The 6,015-nt window shown below is 43.3% G+C and overlaps 1 pseudogene; it reads right to left on the bottom strand.

The window, feature by feature from the left end:
• Positions 1-5,429: 5,429 nt before the first annotated feature.
• The window catches only part of LOC103606613, a 1,627-nt pseudogene continuing 1,041 nt past the window's right edge, over positions 5,430-6,015 (bottom strand).

The raw sequence follows: 6,015 nt of genomic DNA, 5'->3' as shown, positions 1-6,015 counted from the left end.
TAGTTTGGTCTACCTTGAGTTATATACAAAATTTTTTAAAAGTAGAAACAAGAGCAATATTGAAATGCATTTTTAAATGACTTGTTTTAGGTAAATTATCATTACTTCTAATTTACCTTTTTTTTGAGGATAAGTGTTTTTGCTCTTTGATGGGCATATTCTTAAAACAAATAAAATATTTCTCTTTAATTTTATTTCCACATCAAGGAACATAAAATCATGTATGTTACAGTGTATTAAAATAATTATGCTTAAAAGTCTTTATGTGAAATAGGCATAATATAAATTGCAGAGATATGGTTTTCTATTTTATTAGAAATTGCCATCAAACCCATAGTAGATTGACACTACATCTGGATTAATGATTAAAACTACATTTTGAAGAGAGAAAGAGTGGAAAATACCTTTATATAGCATAGTCGTAGCTGCGGTAGATGGGAATGTGGAACTGAACGATTTTTCCAAAGTCATAAAATTAGATGGGGCATTATCAACCCTAGAACCAACTCTCACTGCCTGAGGCCATTGGAAGACACTTAACTGTTAAATAAGTTGTGCATTTTATCACAATTCTCTAACTCCCCAACAGGAACCAAATGAATTAAGTTCTTCCCATGTAGAAGGTTATAATAAGCCTCCAGAGACAGAGAGGGAAGGAGGCAGCCCAGCCTCACCTGGCCTATCCTTCACTCTTGTCCCCAACTAGACCATCTAATACCCTCAAGAAAGGTCTGAGATTCAGCCCCTCTCCCCACAGGACCATGGTTTGGCCACCTTTACCTTGGTGGCTTGTTCAGATAAATTCAAAGTTACAGGTGAGCCTCAGAGCATCATCTAGACCATTTAATACCAGGTTCAGGTCTCCTAAGTACGTTCCTCATTTTGGCCAACGAAAAGAAGTACCCTTTCCCAGACTGTCACCTTATAAGTAGGGGCTCCCTTTTTCTTACTTCAGATGATTACTGCTTTCTTCAGAAATGAAATCTTGGTGAGAGCAGGCATCATTCTTGTGGTTAGCATCTCTGACAGAGTATGAGATCAAATTGTCTTCTCTGTGACAGTCCTTAGAGCACGTGTATACATGTGATATTTGGAATACTTGCTTCATCCCTCAAAATGAAATAATCATAAGAAAACATTAAAAAAAATTTTTTTAAAAAATGAAAAACTTTTTCACTGTTTAGGAGAGGACTCAGCAATTCCTTTATTTTTTTCTTTCTGTAAACAACCACATGTGAAATATTTTAGGTATTGCAGCCATACAGTTACTGCTGCAAATCAGCTCTGTTCTGGAAGCATGAAAACAGCTGTCTGACTTCTCTGGTCTTCACCTCCCTTCCCCGCTCCCTTAGTGTGTTTCTTGGGATGGCCTTCCAAATAAGCCACCTGCACCCAAGTCCTTGTCTAGAGGATGCTTTTTAGAGAATTCAAGCTAAATAAAGTCCAAAATAGAATTGTGAGGTGCTGATCGTGTGTGAATGCACACGCTTTCTGTGTGTGCGCACGTGTGTGTGTGTGTGTGCATTGAGGGTTTTAAACTAGACTCCTGTTACGTTCAGCTGATAATAAGTTTCACAAGCTAGAAGGTTTCATCTCTCCGTGTGTGTCCTAAAGAATCTCTCTAATAATTTTCTCCCCATTACCCAGATGAGCACCCCAAACAAGGCCAATTTTCCAAGTCACTACTGGGGCATTCTACTTTAGTACTGTTTCATCCTCTTTCAAATCTCCCTTCCTTTGTCTGAGGAGCCAGAGTATAAATAGGGTCAGTGTCCTGGAGCTTGCAGAGGGGTCCTCTCTCTTCTCCCAGAGGGACCCCAATGCATATCATAGGGAGTAGGACTAATCTTTCAAATCTCCCTTCCTTTGTCTGAGGAGCCAGAGTATAAATAGGGTCAGTGTCCTGGAGCTTGCGGAGGGGTCCTCTCTCTTCTCCCAGAGGGACCCCAATGCATATCATAGGGAGTAGGACTAATCCACCCCAGAGGCTGACCTTCTGAGTTCTTGCTGGTCACTCTATGGATTCATGTTGAATCTCAGATGTGTCAGAAATGTTGGCTCCAAGGGTCCCTGAAGGCCTGGCCTGGTGGGTAAGATTTTAGGGTAGTGTTGTTCCAGGACAAGTGTCTCAGAGTACTGCTTCTCATCTTTAATATCCATCAGAATCCTCAGGTGAGATTTTACAAAAGGGAAGATTCCTGTTTCCCACTGTCGTACTCCATTAGGGCTGCTGTAACAAAATGGCAGAGACTGGGTGGCCTGTAAACAACACACATTTATTTCTCACAGTCTGGAGGCTGATGTCCAAGATCAAGGCATGGCAGATTCAGTGTCTGGTGAGGACCTGGTTCCTGGTTCATAGACGGCAGCTTCTCTCTGTGTCCTCACATGGTGGAAGGGATGAGGCAGCTCTCTGGGGTCTCTTTCATAAGGACACTAATCCTATTCATGAGGCTCCACCTTCATGACCCCATCACCTCCCAAAGGCCCCACCCTCTAACACAATCACCTTGGGGGTGAGGATTTCAACATATGAATTTCGGGAGGACACAAACCTTCAGACTACAGCACTCATACTTTTGGTTTTTTTATGTTTGCAGAAGGGCTCAGAAATCTGCATTGCAAACAGCCAATACAGGCTGTTCTGATGCAGGTGATTTGTGTTCTACATTTTAAAGGGGAAAAAAACCTTACTGATTGGATGGTCTAGCAGACAAAATAAGAACAGCCATAAACATTAAGCAATCACCCCTTTGTGGGATATTCATTTGAAAATTACTTTTACTGCTTCACTATTTATTTAATTCTGCTCATGTTTGGAGGAAAACAGCTGAATCCATCCCATATCCATATATTTCAAAGATAGTAGCTGCTACGCTGATCAATGACGCACATCTAGACTCTAGAACTTTTAGGATAATGATGCTCCCTGGGCTAAAGTTAGCCACCTTCTCTGTTATTCTTTGATTTCTCACCCATCAGTAGACAGAGTGACATTTCCACGTCTGTCAGCCTCCAAGGTGAACACAGCCACGCAGAAGGCATCTGCAGGGAGAATGGCCAACGTGGAGCAGAGAGGTTTGCCTCCATCTCTTTTGGTTCTGCTAATACCTTGAGAAATTTTAAGGCTCTCTCCGTAATAAAAAGTCATTTTCCCTCCCGTTTATTGAGGAAGGTAAGTCACCTTGAGAGAAACAGTGCTTTGTTCCTTCATTACATCTATGATGTTTGCTGAGAGATAACGGACAGACACTGAAACATAGACTCATGCCACTTCTGCACAAGAGGGAAAGATCATAATTCTGAGATTTCTCCACACCTTGAGTCTTTGGGGTGCCCCTGAGGATGTCACAACACGTGTTCTGTTCCAGATCAATGCCCGTGGTGGTATCAGGAGCATTTCTTGTCTGATGCTCCCAATCTCCCCTTGACCTTTCTTTCAATGTTTTTCCTTGCCCGATTTTAGGAAATGCAGACAGCAGAATTCATGAAGTACTGTTTCAACCGCAACCTTAATATTCTGTTTTTGGGGTTTTTCTGTTGGTTTATTTGTTTTTAGTGGATATGTATTTGAGTGGTTGATCTATGGGGTCACTGAGGCCACCATGTACAAACAATAGGAGCNAAACAAGGCCAATTTTCCAAGTCACTACTGGGGCATTCTACTTTAGTACTGTTTCATCCTCCTTCAAATCTCCCTTCCTTTGTCTGAGGAGCCAGAGTATAAATAGGGTCAGTGTCCTGGAGCTTGCAGAGGGGTCCTCTCTCTTCTCCCAGAGGGACCCCAATGCATATCATAGGGAGTAGGACTAATCCACCCCAGAGGCTGACCTTCTGAGTTCTTGCTGGTCACTCTATGGATTCATGTTGAATCTCAGATCTGTCAGAAATGTTGGCTCCAAGGGTCCCTGAAGGCCTGGCCTGGTGGGTAAGATTTTAGGGTAGTGTTGTTCCAGGACAAGTGTCTCAGAGTACTGCTTCTCATCTTTAATATCCATCAGAATCCTCAGGTGAGATTTTACAAAAGGGAAGATTCCTGTTTCCCACTGTCGTACTCCATTAGGGCTGCTGTAACAAAATGGCAGAGACTGGGTGGCCTGTAAACAACACACATTTATTTCTCACAGTCTGGAGGCTGATGTCCAAGATCAAGGCATGGCAGATTCAGTGTCTGGTGAGGACCTGGTTCCTGGTTCATAGACGGCAGCTTCTCTCTGTGTCCTCACATGGTGGAAGGGATGAGGCAGCTCTCTGGGGTCTCTTTCATAAGGACACTAATCCTATTCATGAGGCTCCACCTTCATGACCCCATCACCTCCCAAAGGCCCCACCCTCTAACACAATCACCTTGGGGGTGAGGATTTCAACATATGAATTTCGGGAGGACACAAACCTTCAGACTACAGCACTCATACTTTTGGTTTTTTTATGTTTGCAGAAGGGCTCAGAAATCTGCATTGCAAACAGCCAATACAGGCTGTTCTGATGCAGGTGATTTGTGTTCTACATTTTAAAGGGGAAAAAAACCTTACTGATTGGATGGTCTAGCAGACAAAATAAGAACAGCCATAAACATTAAGCAATCACCCCTTTGTGGGATATTCATTTGAAAATTACTTTTACTGCTTCACTATTTATTTAATTCTGCTCATGTTTGGAGGAAAACAGCTGAATCCATCCCATATCCATATATTTCAAAGATAGTAGCTGCTACGCTGATCAATGACGCACATCTAGACTCTAGAACTTTTAGGATAATGATGCTCCCTGGGCTAAAGTTAGCCACCTTCTCTGTTATTCTTTGATTTCTCACCCATCAGTAGACAGAGTGACATTTCCACGTCTGTCAGCCTCCAAGGTGAACACAGCCACGCAGAAGGCATCTGCAGGGAGAATGGCCAACGTGGAGCAGAGAGGTTTGCCTCCATCTCTTTTGGTTCTGCTAATACCTTGAGAAATTTTAAGGCTCTCTCCGTAATAAAAAGTCATTTTCCCTCCCGTTTATTGAGGAAGGTAAGTCACCTTGAGAGAAACAGTGCTTTGTTCCTTCATTACATCTATGATGTTTGCTGAGAGATAACGGACAGACACTGAAACATAGACTCATGCCACTTCTGCACAAGAGGGAAAGATCATAATTCTGAGATTTCTCCACACCTTGAGTCTTTGGGGTGCCCCTGAGGATGTCACAACACGTGTTCTGTTCCAGATCAATGCCCGTGGTGGTATCAGGAGCATTTCTTGTCTGATGCTCCCAATCTCCCCTTGACCTTTCTTTCAATGTTTTTCCTTGCCCGATTTTAGGAAATGCAGACAGCAGAATTCATGAAGTACTGTTTCAACCGCAACCTTAATATTCTGTTTTTGGGGTTTTTCTGTTGGTTTATTTGTTTTTAGTGGATATGTATTTGAGTGGTTGATCTATGGGGTCACTGAGGCCACCATGTACAAACAATAGGAGCGATAGGAGGGGAGCTTGATTCTGTGGTCTCTTCGTCCTTGCACAGAGTCTTGATGACCTCCTCCTCCTTCCCTACAGGCATCTTCACGGGTCTACATGCTTCCTTGGTCTTAGACCTGCGGGCCTCAGCCTGGTCATCCAGGAGCTTCTTGCAAACCTTGTCTGCCTTCAGCGTGTGGATGTGCTCCATGAGAATCCACTTGTTTTTGAACACGTTCTGATGGAGTTTGGATGTGTTGTCCCCTCCCAAACTCATGTGGAAATCTGATCCCCAATGTGGCAGTGTTAGAAACTGATTGAGTCATGGGGGTGGATCCCTGATGAATGGATTAATGCTCTCCCTGGGGGAGGGGAGATTAATGAGTGAGTTCTCACTCTATTAGTTCCCATGAGAGCTGGTTGTTTAAAAGACCCTGGCACCTTCTCTCTCTCTCTTGCTTCCTCTCACCGTGTGATCTGCTTGTACCTGCCAGCTCCCTGCCACTTTCCGCCATGAGTAGAAGCAGCCTGCGGCCCATGCCAGATGCAGCTGTCCCAGAATCGTAAGCCAAATA

This window comes from Galeopterus variegatus, unplaced genomic scaffold (assembly GCF_000696425.1).
Source record: "Galeopterus variegatus unplaced genomic scaffold, G_variegatus-3.0.2 Scaffold6731, whole genome shotgun sequence".
NCBI lineage: Eukaryota > Metazoa > Chordata > Mammalia > Dermoptera > Cynocephalidae > Galeopterus > Galeopterus variegatus.
The sequence above is the reverse complement of the archived record's forward strand: the minus strand, read 5'-3'. Positions and strand labels throughout refer to the sequence as shown.